The sequence below is a fragment of the Mustelus asterias genome, chromosome 4, assembly GCF_964213995.1.
Source record: "Mustelus asterias chromosome 4, sMusAst1.hap1.1, whole genome shotgun sequence".
Taxonomy (NCBI): domain Eukaryota; kingdom Metazoa; phylum Chordata; class Chondrichthyes; order Carcharhiniformes; family Triakidae; genus Mustelus; species Mustelus asterias.
Window position 1 is genome coordinate 101,633,347 of NC_135804.1, and position 24,124 is coordinate 101,657,470.

The window sequence follows — 24,124 nt, forward strand, 5'->3', positions numbered from 1 at the left end:
CATTCCTCCAAAACGTTGAATTTAAAATCATCATTGGCTCTAAATCCCTTCCAGGCCTCACTCCTCCTTTTCTATGTAATATTTTCCAGGTGTAGTAACTCACTTTCCGTCCCTATTCATCCCTTCCTCCTTTTACTTCACTGATGATCCTGCTAGGTCCTATGCCCCAGAATTCCATCCCTAAACCCTCTTTCCTTTTACAATCCCACTTATAATCCATCTCTTTGGCCAAGCTTCTGAAACCAGCTCCTATTTTCTCCTCCTTTGGTTCCAAGTAATTTTTTTGGCCTGGTTATGCCTCTGAAGCATCATAGCATCTTTACGATGTTAAAGGCTCGATGGAAATGCAGATTGAATAAAGAAAAACTTCAATTCTGTTTCTCATAGATTGTGTAACTTAAATGACGCTTCTTCCATTTTCTGGTCAGAGGCATTGGCTAACACAATCTTATTAAAACCACAACAACTCAGAAAACATAACAAACAGGAATAGCTGATACAACCCTCAACCTGCTCGACTGATCTTCGAGCTCAACTCCACTTTCCTGCCTGATTTTCTCCTCAATTCCCTAGGAGTCCAAAAATCGATTCACCTCAACTTGAATACACTCAATGATTAAGCAACTACACCCCTCTCAGGAAGAGAGTTTCAAAGATTCACAGCACTTTGAATGAAGACATTTCTCATCTCCTCAATCCGAAATGGCCATCTTGCAAATATGCACCCTAGTTCTGGACAATCCAGCTAGAGGGAACATTCTCTCAGCATCTAACATGTCAAGCCCCCTCAGAATCATATATCTTTCAATGAGATGATCCCTTATTTGTCTAAACTCAGAGTATAGGCCCATTCCATTCAATCTCTCCTTTTAGGACAATTTCATATCCCAGAAATCAATTTAGTGAACCTTTGTTGCACCCTTTTAAGGAAAATATATCCTTCCTTTGGTACAGAGACGAAAACTATATTACCTAGAGTTCATCAAAAGCCCTATACAATTGCAGAATAACTTCGTTATTATTGTACTCCAACCCCATTGGAAAAAAGGCCCCTAAACAATTTGGTTTGCTAATTACTCGCTGTACTTGCATGTTAACTTTGTGTTTCTTGTAAAAAGACATGTAAAACCTCTGAACACCCACATTTAACATTCAAAAAGAATTGCTTTTCCATTTTCCCTCAATCAAAATAAAGAGCCTCACATTTCTTCTCATTATAGTCTATCTGCAACCTGCTTACCCATTCACTTAACCTATTTATATCCCTTTGCAGACTTTCTGCAGCTCTTAACAGCTTACATTACTAGCTAGCTTTGTATTATCAGCAAAGCATGAAATTTATCATAAACTCAAATACAGGAAGCTTTGCAACACATGAGGAAATGTGATTGCTATCAGTAGAGATACAATTATTAACACAGGCACAGTCTGGGAGGAGTTACAACATCACAACAAGTCAACCAACAAGCAAATTACGTCCAAAATTCTTATGAAGTAGGCTTCACAATCTAATGTGCAAGAAAACTGGAATACCATCATTAGGGATATGGACTGAGGACTTCCACTTATTTGCTCCCAGGCCTACAATGGGAGTACAATGAGTGCCTTTGACAATGGGTTCCTCTCTATCTGCACTCTTAAATGGCAAGCCACCTCCGCAAACTTATTATCCATGTGGCATTCAGACTCGCGGATGCACTGCAGTTTCCTCAACTGCTGCTCAAGTTCCAAAATCTGGAGCTTAAGCTCATTAGATTGGATGGAAAATTACAGGCTGATAAGCTGTTCGCTTTAAGCTGTATACACAAGCCGCACAACAATCCAGCAGGTAATATATTGGGTGCTCCCCCCTTATGACACCGCACCAAAAAATCTAAAGGCACTGCACATTCAAATGAACAGGCCATACTCAACAGCAAAGATGTAGAGGGAACACTGGTTACTGCACCACAAACGATCAGAAAACAGAAACATTAAAATCTGATAAAAGGTTAATGTTATTGTCTCTCCATTAATGTGTAAATGGCGTGAAGCTATGCAGATGGAAATATATTTTTGCCTCTGTTACGTGCTGTTTAATGATTAAACAGTACCCTCAGAATGTTTTGGAGTTGCTGACTGACTTCATGGGATGCTGGTACCAAGGAGGCAACATACAATCCTGGAATCACACTCTGACTGTAGAAATGCCAGTCTGTTCTCTAAACTATTGAATCACCTATTCCTGATCTTTCTCCTTTTCCCTTCTTCACAGCTAAGCCACCTGTGTGGCTGTGAGCTTCGTTCTACCTATAATCTCAGACAATCGCCCACAAAAGTATTCACTACTGAATGCTGGTTAGAATGCAAGATACTTCCAGGAGATCACCGTACTACCTGCCTGCTCCCCTCTCTGTCCGCACTCATAAACAGTGAACCACCTTCTCAAATATACCATCCATGTGGCATTCAGACTCACGGATGCACTGCAGTTTCCTCAGCTGCCGCTCAAGCTCCAAAATCTGTAACTTAAGCTCCCCAAATGATGGTACTTCCGAAACCATTATAGTGCAAGACTTCAGAAGCATTCTGGGTTCCCACATAGCACAAGATGTGCATTTAATGGGACTGAGGTGCCAACCATACCTCTATGTTATTTCTAGCTGAATTTAATACACATAAACTAAAGATTTTCTTTTACCTTTACAAGGTACCTTTATCCCTGATGCTTTTTTACCTTTATCCTTGATGCTTGCACTATCTCCAGGCACTGACCACTCTGTTGCTTTGTCCCTGGACTCCCTTCAGGTCCTCGCTCCCTATCTTTAGGCTTTCTTGGTGCAAGAACAAGTATGTAGTTTTGAACCACATCATGATAAAATTTGTTGTTTGTCTGAAATCTTATCCAGAACCATTGAAAACAATTTCCATTTTAAAGTCAGATGACAAGTCATCAGGAACTCTTAACACTAATAGAAATAGGCAATTGAAAATTGAGAGATGTTTGTTCTAATAGCAAAATTTGACACAAATCACATCATTGATAGCAGGGAAGGTGACCTAATATTTGATCAGAGAGGTAGGCTTTAAGGTTCTCTACCATAGAAAGCACTTGAGGCCAAAACATTGTATGTTTTCAAGGAGTTAGATATAGCTTTTGGGGCTAAAGGGATCAAAGGAAAGTGGGGAAAAGTGGGAACAGGTTACTGATTTGGATGATCAGCCATGATCATAATGAATGGCACAGCAGGCTCGAGGGGCCAAATGGCCTATTCCTGCTTCTATTTTCTACATTTCCAGCCCAGATCCCACTGAAGATAAGTGGAGTCCTGGACCGATGAAGTGTCATCCAAGAAATTGGTAAAACCTGCTAAGCAATGAAAGTACTGAGAGAAGAAATATGTTGAACAGCAATTTCAATGGCCATGGCTGGAGCCCTTAAGTGTAACTGATCAAAGCCTTCCCAGCTTGTGAGTTTCACTGAAGAATCTTTCCCCATTGTGGACTTGCATCAGTGACCTTGGCAAGGTGCAGACACAGTGTGGAAGCTATATATGGGAAAGAAGGAAACTTTGTGAGATAGACTCTTAATTATCTTTTTAATCACTTCAAAATCTTTCCTGCCAAACCAATAATGGTACCCCAAAGGACCCGACACTTGCACAGCAAGAGCTGGAAGAATGTAGGATGGCATTGGATCCTAATCCAATGTCATTTTTTGAGACTTTCCTACTCTGCATTCACTGGGACCAGTCTCCACATTTCTGGTATAATTCTGCTGTTTGCCTTGTTTATACACACCTGGATTTGGTGTGCAGCACCAAAATGAATTTCTAATCAACACATGTTCCAGTGCAAAACCTCATAGAAAGTCTATGGGCAAGTTTAAGTGTAAGGTACGGCTTACACAAAACATGGGCCATTTTGCCAAGTTTCTGGGAAAAGGCTTCAACCTGAGGGAGTGAGTGAGGTTAATTGTCATAGTTAAATGACTGTTTGTTTAAGCAAGCAGCGTTATTAAGATATTATTGAGGAACTAATGGCTCTCTGCTACTGATGCCACTGCATTCAAGTACAATCGCAGATATGTTTTCAACAAAATAAACCGTGTTTTATTTTTGCTGCAAGATTTCATATACAAAAATCAAATGCTTTCATAAAATTGCAGTGACCTATAAAGACAAGACTGCGCAGATTCAATTTCTAGTCTGTGCTAAAAATAGCTGTGTCAGGACACCAATTTCAGTATGCAATTATCCTCACTTCAAGGGGAAAGGTTATCTTCCCTTTCTTAACTGCACTCCAATAACCTCTGCTGGATGTCAGATGAAAACAGGCTATACAGATACTGCTCGTGGCTGTGATTTTTAAAAATTCCTTCATGGGCATTGCTGGCTAGACCAGCATTTTTATTGGCCATTATTAATTGCCCTTGACTAGGTGGTAGTGAGTCGCCTTCTTGAACCACTGTAGTCCATGTGGTAAAGGTACACCCACAGCGCTGATGGGAAGGGAGTTCCAGGATTTTGGCCCAATAATAGTGAAGGAATGGTGATATAGTTCCAAGTCAAGATGTTGTGTTGCTTGGCGGGGAACTTACAGGTGATGGTGTTCCCATGCATCCGCTGCCCTTGTCCTTCTAGATGGTAGAGGTTTCAGGATTGGAATCTGTACCCCAGCAAGGCTTAATGCCAGGAGAGATGGGGAAATAAGTTCTTAAGTTCCTTATATTAAAGAGTTGGGGTCACAGACAAAACATTGTAATTTGTCTTTTCTCTTTATGGTTACTGACAGATGAGCTATGGATTGCCACTATTTTTTTTTAAATGTTTTTTTTGGAAAAGTCAATGAAAACAAACTGGGGAAAAAGGCAAACTATAAGAACATAAGAACATAAGAAATAGGAGCAGGAGTAGGCCATCTAGCCCCTTGGGCCTGCCCCGCCATTCAATAAGATCATGGCTGATCTGAAGTGGATCAGTTCCACTTACCCGCCTGATCCCCATAACCCCTAATTCCCTTACCGATCAGGGATCCATCTATCCGTGATTTAAACATATTCAACGAGGTAGCCTCCACCACTTCAGTGGGCAGAGAATTCCAGAGATTCACCTCCCTCTGAGAGAAGAAGTTCCTCCTCAACTCTGTCCTAAACTGACCCCCCTTTATTTTGAGGCTGTGCCCTCTAGTTCTAGCTTCCTTTCTAAGTGGAAAGAATCTCTCCACCTCTACCCTATCCAGCCCCTTCATTATCTTATAGGTCTCTATAAGATCCCCCCTCAGCCTTCTAAATTCCAACGAGTACAAACCCAATCTGCTCAGTCTCTCCTCATAATCAACACCCCTCATCTCTGGTATCAACCTGGTGAACCTTCTCTGCACTCCCTCCAAGGCCAATATATCCTTCCGCAAATAAGGGGACCAATAGGGATATGGGGGTAGGGCCTGGGTGGGATTGTGGTCGGTGCAGACTCGATGGGCCGAATGGCCTCTTTCTGTACTGTAGGGTTTCTATGATTCTATGAATACTGCACACAGTATTCCAGCTGCGGCCTCACCAATGCCCTGTACAGACGCAGCAAGACATCTCTGCTTTTATATTCTATCCCCCTTGCGATATAGGCCAACATCCCATTTGCCTTCTTGATCACCTGTTGCACCTGCAGACTGGGTTTTTGCGTCTCATGCACAATATTGAGCTATGTATAGCTCAATAGCTGTGATAGAAAATTCAGTAGATTTTTTGTTATGTGATTATTGGTGCTAGCCTCTGCACTTTTCCCTGGTCTATTATAAATCTAGGAATTGGTGATTGAGGGTAGAGGTTAGTCAGTCATCCTGGGAACATGATTAGTTTTTCTGAGATGTGGTTTAGCTTTACTCACAGCAGAAATGTGACTATAAAGCAGAGCAGCATTTATCTTAGAGGTGTGTTGGGTTGGAGCAAATTATGTATAGAAATAGAGAGGGTCCAGGCCATAATTTGAAAACAAGCACGAAAATGTTAAAATTAACTAGGAGCAATGCAGGTCAACAAACACAGGAGTGATGTGTAAAATGTGCAAACTAGTTTACAGGTAACAACGTTTTGGATAACTTCAAAGTTATGGAAAGTGGAACGTGGGTGGATTAGAATTATCTGGTCTAAAGGTAGCAAAGACATAGATGAGCATTTCAGCAGCAGACAAACTGGGGTCAGAGAAAGAATCAGACTATGTTATGGAGGGAGAAATAGGGATTTTAGTGATGGTATGGTTGAAAACTTATCTCAGAGTCAAATATGACACCAAAGCTGCCAAACATCTAGTTCTGTCTCAGACAGGCGGCATGGTCACACAGTGGTTAAGCACTGCTGCCTCACAGCACCAGGGACCCGGGTTCGATTTCCGGTTTGGGTCACTGTCTGTGTGGAGTTTGCACGTTCTCCCTGTGTCTGTGTGGGTTTCCTTCGGGTGTTCCAGTTTCCACTGTATGTAGTCGTTTCCACCAGACGTGCTGGTTAGGTGCATTGGCCACGCTAAATTCTCCCTCAGCGTATCCAAACAGGTGCGGAGTGTGGCGACTAGGGGATTTTCACAGTAACTGCATTGCAGTGTTAATGTGAGCCTACTTGTGACACTAATAAATAAACTAAACTAAACATTTGCCTGAGAACATGATGGAGTCCGTGACGAGGGGGGCACATTTGTGGCAGGGGCTGAAGCTGGGAATGGCTCTGGTCTTCCCAACATTTACATGGAGGAGATTTCTGCTTTTCCAAGGTTCCACTGGCATTGCCTGATTTCCACCCCCGCCTCCACTCACCTGCTGCTGTAACCCTTATTTATGCCTTTATTACCTCTAGACCTGAACAGTTCAATGCACACCTGGTCAGCCTCGCTTTTTTTACTCAATGTACATTTGAGCTCATCCAAAACTCTGCTGCCCATATCCTAACTCATAAAAAGTCCCATTCACAAATCACTCCTGTGTTTATGGACTTGCTCTGGCCTGACCGACCAATGCCCTGATTTTAAAATTCTTCCCTGGCCTTGCCCCTCCCCATCTCTGTCACCTACTCCAGCTGTACTATCCTCTGTGATCTCTGCATTCCTCTCATTCTAACCTGTTTGGCTTGGTGTCAAATTTTGTTGCTAATACTCCTATGAAGCTATTTTTTCTATTATGTTAAAGGTGCTATGTCAATGCAGTTAAATGCTAACACCCTTAAAGAAGATGGACAAATCAAATAAATTCACAATGCAAGAAATTTGAATCGAAAACCATCAAATTCTGAACATATACCCAGCTCAGTCCAGATGCAAGGGAGAAAAACAGCTCTACATTAAAAGCGTGCCCTTCCATTAAAGCTTTCAAACAATGATAGACCTGCTGCTGCATATTCCCAATTTTATTTCTGTGTTCTGCTGGAAGTGAGGGAGTCACATGCAGATTTCATAATAAAGAATTAATAGGCTACAAGACCCAAGGACCAGCTGGAGTTGCAGGCTGCAGATTGGCAGGATTCATTGGGAATGCAAATAAGTTCTACAGCATAGTTGCCTTTACACATCCAAATCATCCCAACAGATGTAGAGTTTTGAGTGGTTCATAAACACTGGCCTGTGTTTACTCCAGCACTCTGTCTTTTCGAAGGAAAGTTAACATTTGTGGAATCAAATAAAAACTGAAAATGTTGAAGGCACTCAGCAGGATAGGTAGTATTTGTGGATAAAGTTGGGTTAACATTTTAAGTCTTCTGCCCCTTCATTATGAACTGTCTTCATATCAGAAACATTAACCATAACCTCCATCCCTGCACAGATTTTCAAAAAGTACAATTCCTCCAAGATGTCTTTTCATCTTGACCATATGGGCAACAACGAGTGCAGATACTAAAACAATGGCTTCCCTTATGCACCAGTTCTTACATTGCAGTTTATAATTTGTACATAAATGATCTGCACATGACCAGATCTCAGAAATACCTCCAAACTGATGACGGGTGCTGAGTTACTATTTCACCATGAAAACCACATTCACTAATGGCATAAATCTTATGGTACAGTATTGCCTGAAATGACATCTTCAACCACAAACAGTGTGTCCTTTTCTTTTCACTTCCACAATGCTTTTCACATATACATCATCCTAAATGTTTAGCTTCTAAACTTGATGCCCATCCTGATTAATTTGGTGTCACCTTCGAATTGCCAATAATCTACAGCAGTGAGAGGCAACCTAGGCTAGTGTTTGGGCTGCACGAGTGACCCTCCTTCATCTCAGTGGGCCGCAAGATTGAAATCAGGCTTGTTCACTAACCATGACCCCATTAATAAGATTAAATACATTTAATACACAGTGAATATTTCATAAATTATAGAAATGCTTAATCATTTATGTATGAATAGAACTATCTAAAACAAAATAAATAATGACACTTGGGCACAATGGGAGCACACGGCTCTCACAATCAATGTTGTGCACAATCAGCATGCACCTCACTTTACTTGCCCTTGTTTTACATGTGTATCACTTTCGTCATACCAGTAGGAAAAAAAACTACACTGAGGGGAATCAGCGTGGAATGTGGCAACCCTGCACGTGGGCAACAAAATGTTTTGTGGGCTGCACTCAGATGGGTCACATGTGGCCCCCAGGCCTCGGGTTGTTCACCACTGAGCAACAAATGCACTTCCCTGATAATTGTTGAGAAAAACAAAACTAACTGCCAAATCTGCTGACCTTGCCTCAGTAACAAAAGCCTCCACTTTTCCATTTCCTGCTCTTGGACTCTATTATTTATTCAATTGTAGAATGCTGAGGTCCAATTTGGGCTTGTTCATCAGACACAATACCAATGGACACTCAACTGAATACTACCATGCTTCTGGTGCCAAGCTTGCTATCATCCTAGAATTTCTACACTGCAGAAGGAGGCCATTCAGCCATCAAGTCTACACCAACTCTCCAACAGAGCATTTTACCCAGGCCCACACTCCTATCCTATCCCCGTAACCCCACGCATTTACCCTGCTAATCCCTGTAACCTAAGGGGCAATTTAACATGACCAATCTACCTAATCTGAACATTTATGGACTGTGGGAGGAAACTGGCGCACCCGGAGAAAACTCACACCGACACGGGGACACTCCACACAGACAGCCACTTAAGGCTGGAATTGAACCTGGGTCCCTGGCATTGTGAGGCAGTAGGGCTAACCACTGTGCTTTAGTTCTCTCTGTTACTAACTGCCTTAGTTACTAACCTGACCTTTGCAAATACAGCATCCACCATTCCAAGCAGTAACAAAATCAATGTATAAACTTTGTGAGAGCATTATGTTGTAAATTTATTCTATTGAATTAACATGATCAGCCTTTCCTGATTTTTCCTTTCCAATTAGCATGAAGAGTGGGCAACCAATACCCATTTTTATATAATGTCCTACAGTTGGCCAAAGTTCAAGTGGCTTCCTCATCGTCACTTTTGAACTGTTTTTTATTTTCAAACTTGTAAGGCTTTCTCGAAAGGAAACACCTTTGCAGAAAATGCAAACCTTGTCCTACGTCACTGAAGCAAACAGGAACACCTAACAGGTCTGGCACCATGTGGAGAGAGAGAGAAAAAGAATTCATCTTTCAGCTCAGAATGTCAGTGATACACTAAAGTTGCTGGCCCGCAGATACTGATAACAATATGGTGAAGTGGCAGCAATTTAATGCAAAGGCTACATGTACCAAGCAAACACAACTTGATATCTCTCCAATCAGGTGAGGTAACACAGTGTGAGCTATTAACTCTTACTGGGCCGCATCCAGGCAGCCGGAACCTCTCTTTTGCAAGCTTGAACTTTCCTAATCCGGTAAGGCGGAGTTTTTCCAAAGTTTGTAACTTGCCAAAAAAAAAGTTTCGAAACCAGAAGCAAGAAAAAAAATGCCACAACAATACCGTGCGGACTGGCTGGAGTTTATTTATTGAAGAATATTTATCTGAGTCCCCTCCCCCGCTCCGGCTGGAGTATCTCTGTCCTCTGGCTGACTGGGAGCGGTGTCACTGGAGCCTGCGCTGAAGTGACGCTGTGTGGGCTGAGGTGGATCCTGTAACAGAGTACCCGCTGGCACTGAGTAAGTGTGCGCGCTAGAACTGTTTCTGTAAGTGTGTCTGCTACAACACTTTCATATAGCATTGCCTTTCGCCTGTCCGGTCCAGGAAAGAGTCTGAGAGCGTCGCAAAGTATTTATTTATTTTCTAAACAGGGAAGAAGGCTGGCTCAATTGTCTGTGAAGCTGCTTAATCTTGAATTATGCTTGGCAAATGCAGCCTCTTTGCCAAGTTGGGTGAGGTATCATGTTAGAGCGCTCCGGTGTCTTGAGGAAAAGTTCTGGCCACTCTTATTGAAACCTTGGAGACGTGTTCATTATGTCAATATGCAAAATACTGTCAACAGACTCAGTGAACCAACCAGTTGTGTGAATGTCCAAATATGAAAATATACTCATTGCTGGTGTTTACTGCGAACTCCAAAGGTTGTTGGTGACTCGTGAATCGCATTCTCCACCTACTGCCACCAGTTGAAATTGAGCAGAAAAAAATGCACATTTTGGTTACCTTTACACTTTTTACAGTTGGCAGATTTTAAGCAACTGGTGACTAAATTAATTTGATTGAGACAGTCAGGACGGAGTTTATTCCTAATTTGAACAATAAATGTGTGCAATATGTAGTAGCTTAAATATGCTCTCAACGTTATCATCAGTCTCTTAAATTAATTATCTAATATATTGGCCTCCAAAATAATGCTTCCTAGCTCTTGAAAAACACCTTATTGTAAGGTTTGGTCTATAAGCACTCATGAATTGTGAAATTTATATAGAATAGAAACTCTCATCGTTCACTGGCAAAATCTAATCAATCATTTACACATTGTGACTATTGTACAAGCTGTTTTCACTTTGCTACTTTTAATAATGGTCTCTTGGTTCATCACTTTATGGAATTGTTATCTTGATTTGTATGAAAATAAGTTCAGATAAATATAATACCCATTGAGATGATAATGCTTACAGACAGTGTTTAAACCAACGTGCTTCTTAAAGTGTCTCTTGCTGCAAGTTGCACCCCTTTTGCTTCAGGCAGTAACATTTCAGACTTTTAAATTACAGTAATTATGAAAACTTGCTTGGATTCAGGTTGAAAATGGACCTTTGACCAGAACTGGTGTTAAGTACTTCTGGCTGTGTAGAGCTGGTGCTGATCAGGGCTTTCTTCCAAAATGAGTTGGCCTGTTGCATGAGGTAGCAATCATACACGGAAAAGAAATCACATGATTTTTGTAATTATGCATTGCAATGGTTCCATAGTTGTCTCTATTCATCCCCTACTTTATGACCTACTTCAACTGATAGTTTACTACTTCTGCAATTCTCATAATGATATATAGAGGACAAAGATCATGGAATTCCTACAGTACAGAAGGAGGCCATTCACCCCATCAAGTCTGCACCGACCACAACCCCACGCAGGCTCTATCTCAGTAACTCTCATTTACCCTGCTAATCCCCCTGACACTAGGGTCAATTTAGCATGGCCGATCAACCTAACCTCCATATCTTTGGACTGGGGAGGAAACCGGAGCCCCCAGAGGAAACCCACGCAGCCACAGGGAGAAAGTGCAAACTCCACACAGTGACCCGAGGTCGGAATTGAACCTGGGGCCCTGGCGCTGTGAGGCAGCAGCACTAACCACTCTGCCACTGCGCCGCCCTCTAAGTATCGTCTGTGTGAGTGGGGTTGGATGGTTGCGGAACATCATCTTAAATACTTTCATTTCCCTAGATTATCCTTGGAGTGGACACGTTTTTTCTGCCTCGTCTTTTTGTCTGCATCACTCTCTATCTCCTACTTGTCTTTGCACTTGTGGTACATCTGCCTGTGCCATTCACGTGATCATTTGCAACCTTACTAGGTTTTAATATATTTTTAAAATTCTGTAAATGAAAACAATATACTGTCTGTAAGAATCCTTCCATTTAGTAAGTTAGAGAGTTATAGGTAAGCCTATTAATCGCTAAGGTAGGGACATGTTCGGCACAACGTTGTGGGCTGAAGGTCCTGTATTGTGCTGTAGTTTTTCTATGTTTCTAGTGGAAAGGATGGAAGCAAAGTGATAGTTCCATTACCAATGGTTTAAAGAAGATGCAGACTAAATATTCCTTGGAGGGGTGAGAAGAATGACTGACAGGGTAAACACCTGGGATTACAGGGAGAGGGCCTGGGTGGGATTGTTGTTGGTGCAGTCTCGATGGGCTGAATGGTCTCCTTCTGCACTGTTGGGATTCTATAATTTTAAGTGACGGTGTCTGGAATAGTGAACACTGGTTGTTTGACAAACATAAATGACCTAAACATTTCTTGTATAAACATCCCGATAATGGGTTTCGGGTTTAGTACGGTCACCCTTTTTCCTTCACAGACAGGACTTCCAGACAGCAAGTCATGCTACAGTTGGAATGGTTAATCTTGGAGTCAGTCATTAAAATATTTCTGGGAGTTGCAAGCTGAGAGCTGCTGGCCTTGTTGAGTTTCTTGTCATGTTTTCTGTGGAATGGTTTCTGTTTTCAGAGTAAGAAAATAAATCTTTCGACAGAGTTAAGAGCAATTTTGGCCAGAAATTACTGTTGTTGATGATAATGGATGAATGTTTAACATTTTTTAATCGCTATTGCTGTTAAAGTAGCAAAGGAACATCAGATGATCAAAGAGAGACAGTGGTGTAGTGGTAATGCTACTAGACTTGTAATCTAAAGGCCTGACCTAATGCTCTGGGATTCAATTCCATTCAAATTCAATTAATCAAAATCTGGAATTGAAATCTAGTCTCCGACCTGGTCCATAAGATGCAGAAGCAGAAGGAGGCCATTGAGTCTGCTGCAGCATTCAATGAGACCTGATGATTGATCTGAAATGATAATCCTCAACTCTATATCCCACAGCCCTAGATTTCTTTACTGATTAAAAACCTGTCTATCTCAGCCTTGAACATATTTAACAACCCAGCCTTCACAGCACTCTGCGGTATAAAATTCCACAGATTCACCACCCTCTGAGAGGACAAATGCTCCCTCATCCCTGTTTTAAACGGGTGACCCCATACTCTGAGTTATGCCCTCTGGTCCTAGACTCTCCCACAAGGGGAAGCAATCTCTCACATCTACCCTCTCAACCCCTTGAGAATCCTCATGTCTAAATAAGGTCACCTCTCATTCTTCTAAACTCCAGTGAGTACAGTCCCAACCTACTCAACCTTTGCTCATAAGAAAATTCTTCCATACCCAGGATCAATCTAGTGAATCTTCACTGGACTGTCTCCTATGCCAGTATATCATTCCTCAGATAAGGGGACCAAAACTGTTCTTTCTTTAGGAAAGCAAATCTGTTTTTTTTCATGCGTCTCCTGACCCACAGTAATGTAGTTGACTCTTGACTGTCCTCTTAAATGGCCTAGCAAGCTCTACAGAAAGTCAAAGAAATAAAACTGGACGGACCACCTGGAATTGATCTAGGCACCAGAAACAATAACATTCTGCCCTTTAGGCCTTGCAAAGTCCTCCTTAATAACATTTGGGGACTTGGGCCATTATTGCAAGGGACCAGTTGACCAGTCCCACAGGCTATTCAAGCAATATACTTGCTGAACCATACCTTACAACCAATGTTCCAGGTATCACCATCTCTGGATATGCCCTGCCCAGCAGAGATGGCACCACAGTGGCATACAGTTGGGAGGGAGTTGTCATGGAATGCCTCAACATTGACTCTGGACCCCAAAGTCTCATGGCATCAGGTTAAATATCAGAAAGGGACCCTCCCCCCATGATTACTACCTACTTTTCTCTCTTAGTTGATGAATTCATACTCTTCTATGTTGAAAATCACTTGGAGGAAGCTGAGGGTGGGGAAGGCAGAGACTATAATCTGGGTTGAGGGCTTCAATGTTCATCACCAAGAGTGACTCAGTAGTCCTGCTACTGACTGAGCTAGCTGAGTTGTAAAGGGTATTTTGCCAGAAATGCCAGTGGCAATAGTGAGAGAACCAACATGAGGAAAGTTTTCACCAATCGACCTGTTGCAGACGGGTCTGTCCATGACAGTGCTGATTGGAGGACCACCACACAGTCCTTGTGAAGATAAAAGCCCTCTCTTCACTGAGGATTCTCATCAGCATGTTGTGTGGCATTCCCACTCTGCTTCGTGGGATAGATTCGGAACAGGTCTAGTAGCTCATATTTGGACATCTATGAGGCATTGTGGGCCAACAGCAGAAGCAGAATTATAATCAACCACAATCTGCGATCTCATGGCCCGGCTTATCCCTCAATCTACCATTGCTATCAAGCCAAGGAATCAACCCTGGTTCAATGAAGAATGCAGGAAGATATGCCAGGAGCAGCACCAGGCATATCAAAAATTAGGTGTCAACCTGATAATGCTAGAAAACAGGACTACTCAAACAGTGGAAGCAGCATGATAGAGCATTCCCAGAACCAATGGGTCAGATTAAAGCTCTGTTTTCCTCCCACATCCAGTTGTAGTGGTAATGAACAATAAACAACTAACCGGATGGGGAGGCTTATTGATGAGGGAGCCGACACATCATTGTAAAAGATGAGATGAAGCATTTGCAACAATCTTCAGTATTGCTGAGAGGATGATCCATCTCAGTCTCCTTGGGTCACCAGCACCACAAATGTCAATCATCAGCCAATTCGATTCACTCCAGATGATATCAAGAAATTGCTGAGGACACTAGATGCTGCAAAGACTATGAACTCTGACAACATCTTGTTTATAGTACTCCAGACTTGTGCTCCAAAACAAGCTACATCCCCCCTGTTCCAGTAAAGCTACAGCATTGGCATCCATCCAATAATGTGGAAAATTGCCCAGGTATGCCCTGTCCACAAAAGGCTAGACAAATACTATCCAGCCAATTACCCCTCCATTGGAAAACTTCTAATTATCAACGCAGTGACGGGAGGTGTTGTTAACAGTGCTGTTAAGCAGCACTTCCACAGCAATAACCTGCTTACTGATTCTCAGCTTGGGTTCCACCCAGCTCATGATATCATTTCAGCCTTAGTCCAAACATGGTCAAAAGAGTTGAATCACGAGGGGAGGTGAGAGTGAATGCCCTTGACACCAACGCAGCATTTGACTGAGTGTTTCATCAAGGAACTGTAGCAATATTAATTGGGGGCAGAAGGAGACACTCTCCACTGGCTGAATTCATATCTAACACACAAGATTTTTGTGGGTGTTGGAGGAAAATCATCTCTGAGTCATGTCCTAGGCCTATCCATCTTCAGCTGATTCATCAATCACCATCTCTGCATCATGCAGTCAGAAGTGGGGAATCTTCACTCAGTGTTCAGTACTATTTGCAATGCCTTAGATACATAAGTGTCCATATTCAGAAAGACCTGAACAACATTCCGGATTGGGCTGTTAAGTAGCAAGTAACATTTGTGTCAGGCAATGACCATCTCCAACAGGAGAGAATCTAACTATCTCCCCTTGACATTTAATAGCAGCCATTGAAGCAGAACAGAATGAGATAAAGCAGCTTTCTACTGAACATGGGATATATTCTGTAAATTGGCATAAGGTAAGGATAAGGAGCTGATGAAATGTGGGAAACTCATTTAATGATCTGGGAGATGTTTGGTTGGTCACTGGTGTTTATAGTAATAAAATAAAGTGGGTCCATAATCATAGTCACAGAATCCTTGCAAGAGATTGAGATGTATGTTGTTAGACACATATTCCAATGTCACTTTATGTATCTTTCGTGCTCTAATTTAGCAGTCGTATGCATAGAATGTAGAGATCAAAGGTGAAATATAGAGAGTTGTGAGCCATGTGTGCTGTATTCCTGCTAGATTGTGATGTATGTGAGTACTTGTATTGAAGCATGAACTTATTAAAGACCTCTGAAAACAGTTGGGTGGAATTCTCCCATTCCCCCACTCGCAGGATCAATGACAGGTGGGGAGGAGAATTCACGGGGGGGGGTGGGGGGGGTCAAAAAAATAGCATCCATGTTGGTGTGAAATGATAGCGGGATCTTCCAATGCAATTTGTTGTGGTGGATCAGAAATCCTGCTGCAGACTGACGTGAAAGCAATTTGCATCCTGCTAAAGCAATGCAGATGAAGGTCTGACCCCCCCCCCCCCCCCCCCAATCCAAACCACAACCAGGCCCGTTTCTCCATGGCGCCAGCAGAGAAACATGCCAGTCGAGAACACATCTGGGCCAGTGGTGGCGTTCAAAAGTCAGGATGTGCCTTCAGGGCCTTGCTCGGTTTGCAGACATCTGACGAGAAGGGCGACAGGGACAGGACACTGGAGCTGTACAAGCGTCGCGTTATGGGTGTAGCCTCATCCATGTGGCTCTGAAGGGTCATCCTGACTCAACGTTGGCCCTATTCTCTCTGCACAGATGCTGTCAGACCTGCTGAGATTTTCCAGCATTTTCTGTTTTTGTTTCAGATTCCAGCCTCTACACTATTTTGTCTTTACATTAGCTAGAGGCATGGCTAGTTCTGGAGAATAGATTGACTACACTACACTACAACCAGGATGATATAGAGACCCAGATCCATTGATGTGTCTTGCACATTCAACCATAACTTGATGGTATATTATCAAATTGGCTGAAGACTGCCTTCTATGATGATGGGGACCTCAGAATTATGCGCCTCCATTAACTAACTGATATATTGCAGTTTGGATATGTATGGGAAGTTGGGATGAAGGAGTGGCTACAAATGTTCACTGAGGATTGAATCAAAAACTGAAAACCTTGATAGCTGTATGTATTGCTCACCAGAAACATGTTTATACAGATGTTGCATGCATGAAATGCCTCACTTCCTTTGCAGCATTGGATTGTCAGTTTACAGAGCTGAAAGGAAGTGATTTCTAACTACAGAGCTCTTGACATTGGGGAAATCGTAGGCTCGCTAAGAGGCGTATCATATCAAGAAAGCAAGAGCAAAAACAAGCAGATTAAGTAAAACTTAATCTACATTGACTATATTTATCTAGTTAAATTGCTGTTCTAGTGACAGAAGCGTAGATCATAGAAGCATATTTGGTTAGTCCCATTGATATTATAATTATTGAGGATTACAAAAATGTTGATTAATTGTGTTTTTTTTCATGTTGATTATGTTACAAGTGGAATTATCCTCTTGGGGACTATTGAAAGAAATTCAAACACCCAGCAATTAACTGTTTGAACTATGCCTCAAGATTTTACTTCGTTAAACAAAAACAATATTTTATGCAAAGAGAAATTAAACAAAGCAAGCATCACTAACACTATAGCTTTTAAAGACTTGCGCTTTAAACTCTATTCTAAGGTTTACTCTTTCCACCACCCATCCAACCAATCGTTCTCTTGCCTTATGCAATCCTGAAGGTTCATTCACTTTTCTTGGAGCCAACTCAGAGTTATGCCACAGTCCTCTGGAATTCCTGGTGTTCCAGCTATCCTCCAAGTAGGCTCCTTTTTTGGTTATACACTCCTCCACTTTTTTCTTTATAGAACTCCTGACTTTGAATGCACCAGCTGCTTAGGGTTGCTGACAGATATCCAATTATCTTCCCACAGCTTTCCAAATTAACTCTGCTAACTGCTTTCTGCCATGAGGTTCTGTGAGGTCCACTGTAAATTCCTTCCAAGCTAGAGCAAATCTTCCAGCTGCTTTTCCCCTCCAAATCCAACTGAAATTGAGCCCCCGCTTCCACCCCCCCCCCCCCCCCATTCCATACAGTGACGGATAAATTTAGTATTTTTGCTGCTTAAATGAAGACCTGACTGACAATCATTTACTTTGGCTCTCCTCACTCATAGTTGCAGCCTACCCAAGGACAAACCTGCAACTGTTTCTATCTGTTCTCAAACTGAACATTGTCAGAGGCTACAGAAGGATATAGATAGGCTGGAAATTTGGGCAAGGAAATGGCAGATGGAGTTCAATCCTGATAAATGCGAAGTGATGCATTTTGGTGGGAATAATGTAGGGAGGAGCTACACGATAAATGGAAGAACCATAAAGGGTGTAGAGACGCAGAGGGACCTGGGTGTGCAAGTCCACAGATCTTTGAAGGTGACGTCACAGGTGGAGAAGGTGGTGAAGAAGGCATATGGCATGCTTGCCTTTATAGGACGGGGCATAGAGTATAAGAGTTGGGGTCTGATGTTGCAGATGTATAGAACGTTGGTTCGGCCGCATTTGGAATACTGCGTCCAGTTCTGGTCGCCACACTACCAGAAGGACGTGGAGGCTTTGGAGAGAGTACAGAGGAGGTTTACCAGGATGTTGCCTGGTATGGAGGGGCTTGGTTATGAGGAGAGATTGGGGAAACTGGGGTTGTTCTCCTTGGAAAGACGGAGGATGAGGGGAGACTTAATAGAGGTGTATAAAATTATGAAAGGCATAGATAGGGTGAACGGTGGGAAGCTTTTCCCCGGGTCGGTGGTGACGTTCACGAGGGGTCATAGGTTCAAGGTGAAGCGGGGGAGGTTTAACACAGATATCAGAAGGACATATTTCACACAGAGGGTCGTGGGGGCCTGGAATGTGTTGCCGGGCAAGGTGGTGGAGGCGGACACACTGGGAACGTTTAAGACTTATCTAGACAGCTATATGAACGGAGTGGGAATGGAGGGATACAAAAGAGTGGTCTAGTTTGGACCAGGGAGCGGCGCGGGCTAATTGTTCCTGGTTTCTCGTTTCAAGGCTTCATTCTACGATGATCTTGCTGGTGCCAGTACAGAGTGAGACTGCGGATAGTTGGGAACCTGTCTCGGGGGCAGGGAATTCATATGGTGTTCGTGGAAGTGGAAATGACTAGGGTTGGGAAGCATTTTCCGATCGGGGCCATTGTGATCTCCTGGACTCGTTTCGATCGCCTCAGGGGGTCGGAGAGGAATTTCCCAGATTTTTTTTTTTCCCCATATTGGCCCTGGGGTTTTTCACTCTGGGTTTTCGCCTCTCCCTGGAGATCACATGGTCTGGAATGGGGGGGTGGGGGTAAGTTAATAGGTTGTAATGAACAAAGCATCGTAGCTGTGAGGGACAGCTCGGTGGATAGGATATTGGTATGTAGATAGACTGGAAAATTGGACGGGGATCCTGGATTCAGGATTCAATCCTGGACCGGGGAGCGGCGCGGGCTTGGAGGGCCGAAGGGCCTGTTCCTGTGCTGTATTGTTCTTTGTTCTTTGTTTGTTCTTTGAACTATTTATTTCTGTCAGCAAACACATGCAAACTATGTAAACAAAAGTACCCTCTAATCAAGGCTCAACCTGAATCATTATGTGGTAACTTGCCATACTTTGAGAGATGGTTTAAACTGAAATGCAAACAGATTATTTTACTTTCAACACAATTCTTTGATTCTGCGACTCAGAGAGGCAGTGGTGTTAAGGGAGGTGATGGGATAGTAGTATTGTTATTGGACTAGCAATCCAAAGACCCAGGGTGCTGCTCTGGGGACCCAAGTTCAAATCCCACCTCAGCAGATGGTGAAGTGTGAATTAAATAAAAATCTGGAATTGAAGTCTAATGATGACCATAAAACCATTGTCAATTGTTGTAAAAACCCATCTGGTTCACTAATGTCCTTTTTATGGAAGGAAATCTGCCATCCTTACCTGGTCTGGCCTACATGTGACTCCAGCCTCACAACAATGTGGTTGACTCTTACTGCCCTTTGAAATGGCCAGCAAACCATTCAGGGCAATTAGCGATGGACAACAAATGCTGGTCCATCCAGCTGTGCTCACATCCCTTGAATGAATTTTTTAAAATATGAACAATTTCTATTTCTAATGGAGTTTTACAACCTTTTTTCCTGAAATTGGTAGCTCATGGCTTAGCTTCTTTAATGGAGATAATAATAGGCACCTTAACTCTACCAAGAGGTCCAGAAATCGGTCACTCATTGTTTACGTTTTTTTCCCACTATCAACTTTGACCATGAAGGTAACTTATCCTTTAAATTCCAAGCTTGTTTGAAATGTATTTACATCAGAGTTATTACCAGTTTCTCAATCAGGATTTTCCATCTGTCTTACATTTATCACTTTCATCTCCGACGTAGAAGTTATATTTCTGAACTTGTGATTTATGAACCAGGTTTTCCCATCAAACTGATCAATTAACCAGAGGAATATTTCAGCTTATCTGTCCAACATAATTTTGAGTGGTGATGTTACAGATAGGTAACATCGCCACTAAATAGAAATTCTCAGGAAGGTTTTTTGGCAGGATACAACTTCTAACTACCCATATTTGAAGCATTCACATTCCAAGTCATCAGTACTCAACGGAGAAAAATAATTGACCCTAGGAGAGCACCCTGTGGTTTACCTAAGTTTCAAGTAGCTGCCATAAATGATAGTTCATTCCCCAATTAAAAAAATATTTTAAAAACATTATCTTGTACTAAATTAGTTATAGTCATGTTATACAACTTAATTTACTATGTATTCTGACCACAATACTTCAGTTCGATTAGAGTCAACTCAATTTAAAAAATGATAGAGTATTTACGTACAAGGATTTAGAACATAGAACATTACAGCGCAGTACAGGCCCTTCGGCCCTCGATGTTGCGCCGACCAGTGGAACCAATCTAAAGCCTCTCTAATCTACACTATTCCAATATCATCCATATGTTTATCCAATAACCATTTGAATGCTCTTAACGTTGACGAGTCCACTACTGCATAGAACATTACAGCGCAAAACAATCCCACCCAGACCCTATCCTCACAATCCCACGTAGTTATCCTGTTAATCCCCCTGACACTAATGGACATTTTACCATGGCCAATCGACATAACCCGCACATCTTTGGACAGTGGGAGGAAACCGGAGCACCCAGAGGAAACCCATGCAGACATGGGGAGAATGTGCACACTCCACACAGACAGTGACCCGAGGTTGGAATTGAACCCAGGTCCCTGGCGCTGTGAGGCAGCAATGCTAACCACTGTGTGCCACTGTGCCGTCTACCATTTACTATGGTCATCCAACATTGTTGTGTTTTCCAACCCAGGAGCACCAAAAAATGTATTGTATTTTCAATCTTTAAGTGCAACATTGGGAAAATCCTCATCCAGATGGGGCAGTAACAGAAAATGTAACAAAAAATAAAACAATTTTGTTTTGACTTAGCTGCTCTCTTTAAATTTTAATACACAAATAGGTAAAAAACCACCTGTAGTCAAATTCCATATCCAGATTAGATTGATACAAATATTGTAAGGAATTTTTGAATTGTTTTATAAGTTTCAAGGGCGATGTCAGCCGTGTTCAAGCAAGCACATACTTGTTCACTTATTATAATTGTTTGCTTTGGAATCTGGCTCCCATTTATTTAAATATGCAAGGTGTGTACCTGAATTTAATTAAGTGAAGCCAAGTTGAGAGAATTTGTTTGAAACCTTCAGGGGTTTTGGTTCAATTCCAACAATATTGAGAAATATGAAAAGAAAATGTTAATTCAAGAATTGTATATAGTGAACAATTATTTTTGAGCAGTTAGATGGTATAAATTCTAATATATGTGTTGTATTAGTTATTAAATTCTTCTGCAGTAAATTTACTCAATAGTTTAAACCTTTACAAAAACCTCTGAAGTTGCAGTACCATTTTGGTTACTGAAAATGAGAGAGGATTCCAATGGTGACTCAAGTGGTTCTAGTGGTTAAATTAGTTATTTGAAAGGTTTTCTGTTTGTTATCTTGGACATGTTACCTAAAGCTTACCTAGATATTACCTTACCTGGTGAAGATATCCTCAAAGTCATAGGCAAATGAACAATGAGAGTAAGCTTAATAATGAAAACCATATAATGCAGTGTAAAAGCAACCCTAAAATGTAATACCTGCCTTTTCTCCTCTCTCTATGATCTATGATAGTTTTGAGATTTTATTAATTTGAAATTGTTGCAATTTTGACTTTCTGATTATGTTTACGTAGAAAGTAGAAGCAGCAGTAGGTCATTCACCCCTTTGAGCCTGCTCTGCCATTCATTTTGATCATAACTGATCATCAAATTCAATATCCTAATCCTGCCTTCCCCCTCATATCCCTTTAGCCCCAAGAGCCATATTTAATTTCTTCTTGAAATCACAATGTTTTGGTCGCAATCACTTTCTGTGGTAGTGAATTCTGGATTCACAATTCTCTGGCTGAAGAAATTTCTCCTCACCTCCATCCTAAAAGGCTTATCCCTTATCCTCAAACTATGATCCCAAGTTCTGGATTCTCCCACCACCGGTTTGGCAGTCATGACTTTTTGATGGGCTGGTTATCCCAGATTGTCACATTCTGGGGAAGGTGGGACCTGTACAAACAGGACGGGGTGCACCTGAACCAGAGGGGCACCAATATCCTGGGAGGGAAATTTGATACGGCTCTTCATGGGGGTTTAAACTAATTTGTCAGGGGAGTGGGAAAAGGAGTTGTAGTCCAGAAGTCAGTGTTGAAGGTGGTGAGGTATTGGGGAAGGTATCAAGGTCAAGGGTGGGTACCGGTAGACAGGAAGGTGGGTTGAAGTGTGTCTACTTCAATGCAAGGAGCATCCGGAACAAGGTAGATGAACTTGGGGCGTGGATTGGTACTTGGGACTACGATGTTGTGGCCATTACGGAGACGTGGGTAGAACAAGGACAGGAATGGTTGTTGGACGTTCCGGGGTATAGATGTTTCAGTAAGTGTAGGGAAGCTGGTAAAAGAGGTGGAGGAGTAGCATTGTTAATCAAGGATAGTTTCACGGCTGCGGAAAGGCACTTCGAGGGGGATCTGCACACTGAGGTAATATGGGCTGAAGTTAGAAATAGGAAAGGAGCGGTCACATTGTTAGGAGTTTACTATAGGCCCCCAAATAGTAATAGAGATGTGGAGGAAGAAATTGCTAAGCAGATTATGGATATGTGTGGGGGTCACAGGGTAGTTGTCATGGGGGACTTTAACTTTCCAAATATTGATTGGAACTTTTGTAGGTCGAATAGTTCGGATGGGGCAGTTTTTGTGCAGTGTGTGCAGGAGGGTTTCCTGACACAATATGTGGCTAGGCCGACAAGAGGTGGGGCCACATTGGATTTGGTACTGGGAAATGAACCGGGCCAAGTGTTAGATTTGGTTGTGGGAGAGCACTTTGGAGATAGTGACCACAATTCGGTGTCTTTTGTTATTGCAATGGAGAGGGATAGGGCCGTACGGCAGGACAAGGTTTACAATTGGGGGAGAGGTAATTATGATGCGATTCGGCAAGAATTAGGGGGCATAAGTTGGGAACAGAAACTGTCAGGGAAAGGCACTAATGAAAAGTGGAACTTTTTCAAGGAACAAATACTGTGTGTCCTTGATAGGTATGTCTCTGTCAGGCAGGGAGGAAATGGCCGAGTGAGGGAACCATGGTTCACGAAAGAGGTGGAATGTCTTGTGAAAAGGAAGAGGGAAGCTTATGTAGGGATGAGGAAGCAAGGTTCAGATGGCTCGATTGAGGGTTACAAGTTAGCAAGGAATGAGCTGAAAAAGGGGCTTCGGAGAGCGAGGAGGGGACATGAGAAGTCCTTGGCGGGTCGGATCAAGGAAAACCCCAAGGCTTTTTACTCTTATGTGAGGAATAAAAGAATGACCAGGGTGAGGTTAGGGCCGGTCAAGGACAGTAGTGGGAACTTGTGTATGGAGTCAGTAGAGATAGGCGAGGTGATGGATGAATACTTTTCTTCAGTGTTCACCAAGGAGAGGGGCCATGTTTTTGAGGAAGAGAAGGTGTTACAGGCTAATAGGCTGGAGGAAATAGATGTTCGGAGGGAGGATGTCCTGGCAGTTTTGAATAAACTGAAGGTCGATAAGTCCCCTGGGCCTGATGAAATATATCCTAGGATTCTTTGGGAGGCAAGGGATGAGATTGCAGAGCCTTTGGCTTTGATCTTTGGGTCCTCACTGTCCACGGGGATTGTGCCAGAGGACTGGAGAGTGGCGAATGTTGTTCCTCTGTTTAAGAAAGGGAATAGAAATGACCCTGGTAATTATAGACCGGTTAGTCTTACTTCGGTGGTTGGTAAATTGATGG

General features: G+C 42.4%; 1 protein-coding gene across 4 annotated transcripts in view; it reads left to right on the forward strand.

The window, feature by feature from the left end:
- Window positions 1-9,526: 9,526 nt before the first annotated feature.
- The window catches only part of xkrx (XK related X-linked), a 28,624-nt gene continuing 14,026 nt past the window's right edge, over window positions 9,527-24,124 (forward strand). The window contains exons 1-2 of one of the 4 annotated variants that reach the window (XM_078211482.1): window positions 10,051-10,086; window positions 15,550-15,626. The gene's annotated coding sequence lies outside the window, so the exon portion shown is untranslated. Of the gene's footprint in view, window positions 10,114-15,549; window positions 15,627-24,124 lie in introns of all 4 variants that reach the window. The other 3 variants (XM_078211480.1, XM_078211483.1, XM_078211481.1) reach the window with 3 other exon arrangements.